The following is a 3,604-nucleotide window of genomic DNA, read 5'->3' on the forward strand; positions in this document are numbered from 1 at the left end:
CACCTTCTGCGTTGATCTGGCTGGGAGCTGCAGAGCAGAGCTTTTCCTATTTGGCCATCTTGCCAACCATTCCCATATTTTTTAAGTCTTGTTTGAGGACCTAGGAAAAGTAGGAAAGGGCTTCAGTAACGCCCTGAAGCATGATTGTCTAGATAGAATGTTGTCCTTCTCAGGAAAAGGCAAAAATGTATTGATTCTCCTAGTCTAGAGGCACACTGAAAAAAGTAGAGCAAAGATTCACTGCAGGTAAGCAGGTGGCTTCTAGAGGAATTGCGTGGGTTGGGGTATTTCTGGAAAGTGAGAAATAACAATTTTGCCAATGGCCTTGAAGTCTTGAGCAAATCGACATCGTCATCTGTTTGGGTTCTTTGCTCACAGGACAGAGGTGTTACAGGGCTAATGCAGGGTATGAGAAGACCTTGATATACAAGGCTTGTAACTATAGATTTGATCCCTTACCTGTGTCTGAGTTCAAGGAATATTAGGGAAGTTTATGTAATGGTTTGATAGACTCTATCTGTAATTTTTATAGGTTCTGCTCGATTATTTTGCCTATATCAGTAAAATTTTTGCCCATAGAGTGTCACTTTTCTGTGGTATGCATTAAATGTAATGGGAGATGCAGTGGCATATCCAGAGCAGACACAACTTGACTATAAACAGAGGAGTTCTCTGGAACCTGAAGAAATAGTCCTCCTGGCATGCTTTTAATCACTGAAGTTCCATTTGCAAAGTAACCTTTCTATTAAATTTGCAGGAGTGGTATCACAGAGCAGGAAAGAATGCTTTTCAGTCAAAGACACAAGGGTTAGGTTAAGAGCTGGGAGATGGGGAAAACCTGAGGGTTATTTGAAATACCTCCCACATATGTTGTAAGTTTACTCTGAGGAAGAAGTTAAGAAAGGTAACAAGCTATAATGCAGAAAAAGTGGCACACATATCTTTTTTAGTATGAGTTGAACTAGGAATTGATTAGCATGACTGTATTCATAGTTAATTTACTTCGAGTGTTTGAGGGTATGACAAGATATTGAATGCTTTTTCATTCCTTCGAAAGCGTTCATTGACCCAAATTGAGGGATGTTTCTTTGTCTTGGTTTTTCTTTTATAAGATGGGTTCACCTTTTTCCAGTGTTCCTTCTGTTAACAATATCTACATGTGTCCTTGTCAGCAGGTTGTTGGTTGGGGAATGGACTACCTAACTGTTTAATCTATAGTCTCATAAATTTACTTTAGAGCTTGTCTCACTTTTGTCCTGAAGCCCTGGCAAAATGTTCTGTCAGGTATTAGAGTTTAGCTAACAGGGCTGTTTCCCATTCTAATGTCTACTTTCCCAGTAGGTCTTTAACGTCAGGTTTAACTCCATCGACAAAGTGAGATGAAAGGGCTGCTATCACAACAGCACCTTCTTTATCTCCCAAGAGACGTCAGAAAGTATTTCCTACTGTATCTTGAGCAATCTATAGTTTTATCTTTTGTGCCTATTTGCATGATTGAATTGTGGTCCTATCCATTTTTACTGTTAATGTTTCAGGTATGGCTTTTTATGAGATGTTGACCTAATTTTCTGGCCTGTTTTTGACCCTCACGTTTGTTATGGAAAGAAGGATCCTGTAGATCGCTTTCTGGGTCAGCCCAATTAGCTTTTGCCATTTAGGATTTAGTATCTGAGGTTTGGACCAACGTGTGTACAAGTTGATATAGGTCAGGTAACCCTAGGTCATATGTACCCAAAGTAATTCCAAATTCTTCTATGAATTTTTTTATTATACTTTATGTTCTAGGATACATGTGCACAACATGCAGGTTTGTTACATATGTGTACATGTGCCATGTTGTTGTGCTGCACCTATTAACTCGTCATTTACATTAGGTATATCTCCTAATGCTATCCCTCCCCACTCCCTCCACCCCACAACAGACCCCGGTGTGTGATGTTCCTCTTCCTGTGTCCAAGTGATCTCATTGTTCAATTCCCACCTATGAGTGAGAACATGCAGTGTTTGGTTTTCTGTTCTTGCAATAGTTTGCTGAGAATGATGGTTTCCAGCTGCATCCATGTCCCTACAAAGGACACCAACTCATCCTTTTTTATGGCTGCATGGTATTCCATGGTGTTATATGTGCCACATTTTCTTAATCCAGTCTGTCATTGATGGACATTTGGGTTGGTTCCTAGTCTTTGCTATTGTGTATTTGCTGGTCTTGTTTGGGTTTAGGGAAATCTTTAGTTGCAGTTCTTGAAGGAGCTCAAGTCCAAGGCTTAAGTTCTACAGTTGCCTGCATGACTGGATCATGAGAGGAATGGGTCCTTATAGGCAACTGGCATCTGGGGGTTTTAGGAAAGTTGTTGGGAAAGGTATGGGGGCTGGACAAAGGGAAGAAGAGGTAGCAGGTGCGAAAGGAGAGAGATCAGCAGCATAAGAGGAAGATATTGAGGTCACTTGAACTGTCTAACCCCCTGACCTGAGGTTCTTATCACTACCCATACTCCTCATTGATTATCCTGGACCTAGTGATTGTGCTGTCCCTAGCACCCAGTAGGTGCCTTGGAAAATTCATTTGGTCATAAGCTTGGGCGATGGGAAGGGAGGCAGTTTCTAGAAGAGCTAGCATCTGGAGGATAAGGACTGGGGGGAGGATTTACTAGGGAAATAAGTCTAGTTTGTTCTTGCTTAACTTTGTCAAGTTGCCCTTTAGCTTTAGCTAGAGACTTTTTTGGTGATGCAATTTTTATTTCAGAGTTTTGTTTGGAGGTCCCTGAACACCAATCAAGAAATGCTACCCTTGAAATGAGCAAAGGTCGTTCCACTGCACTCCAGCCTGGGCGACACAGCGAGACTCTGTCCCCCCCAAAAAAAAAAAAAAAAAAAAAGATGGAAAGAAAGAAAAAAAGAAATGTTACCCATGGAGCTTGTAGAATCTTACTCCCTTTCTTTTCTTAGGTGCCTCTCCAACTATTTTATTCAAATTCAGTGTTCCCCAGAGTGGCACTGAAGACCTAAGTCACCTTCTGAAGTTATGCCATTTAGAGAGAGAGAGACAAGAATTAGGACTGTAATCAGATTACATACAAGAAGCAGGGATTTTTCCAGATACAGGAGAGAATTTAGACTTAGAGAACCCCATGCGAGCTGGTGATAGTTGATAGGAATGTAATGCTGTACACTTCGTGTCTCAGGTCCACAACCTGACAGTTGGCTGCCTCTGAACATAGACCCTAGAGTCTGTGCCCCTGGCTGGTGGAAAACCAGAAATAACATTCCCTCTGGATCAAAGCCAAGCTCTCAGGAGACAAATTAAGGATGGAAGAAGAAACTCATCTGGTTTTATTGGTGACCCACAGCAAAGTTTGTCCAACGGATACCAGTCTAACAAGATCTGAAAACTTCCCCGCCTGTGAGGCCAGCTTGAACAACAGGCCAATAAGATCTTTGCCCATGTTCTGCCCTAGGTTTCTCCTTCTTTTGACAAGTAACACTTTTAGACAGCACGACACAAAACAGTAACACAAAAAAATAGCAAAAAAAAAAAAAAAGGCAGGAGAGATGAAAAGAGATGACCTGATTCAAACAAGGATGCCAAACAAATAGGAACCAATAA

Source organism: Trachypithecus francoisi, unplaced genomic scaffold, assembly GCF_009764315.1.
Source record: "Trachypithecus francoisi isolate TF-2019V2 unplaced genomic scaffold, Tfra_2.0 Lachesis_group13, whole genome shotgun sequence".
NCBI classification, from domain to species: domain Eukaryota; kingdom Metazoa; phylum Chordata; class Mammalia; order Primates; family Cercopithecidae; genus Trachypithecus; species Trachypithecus francoisi.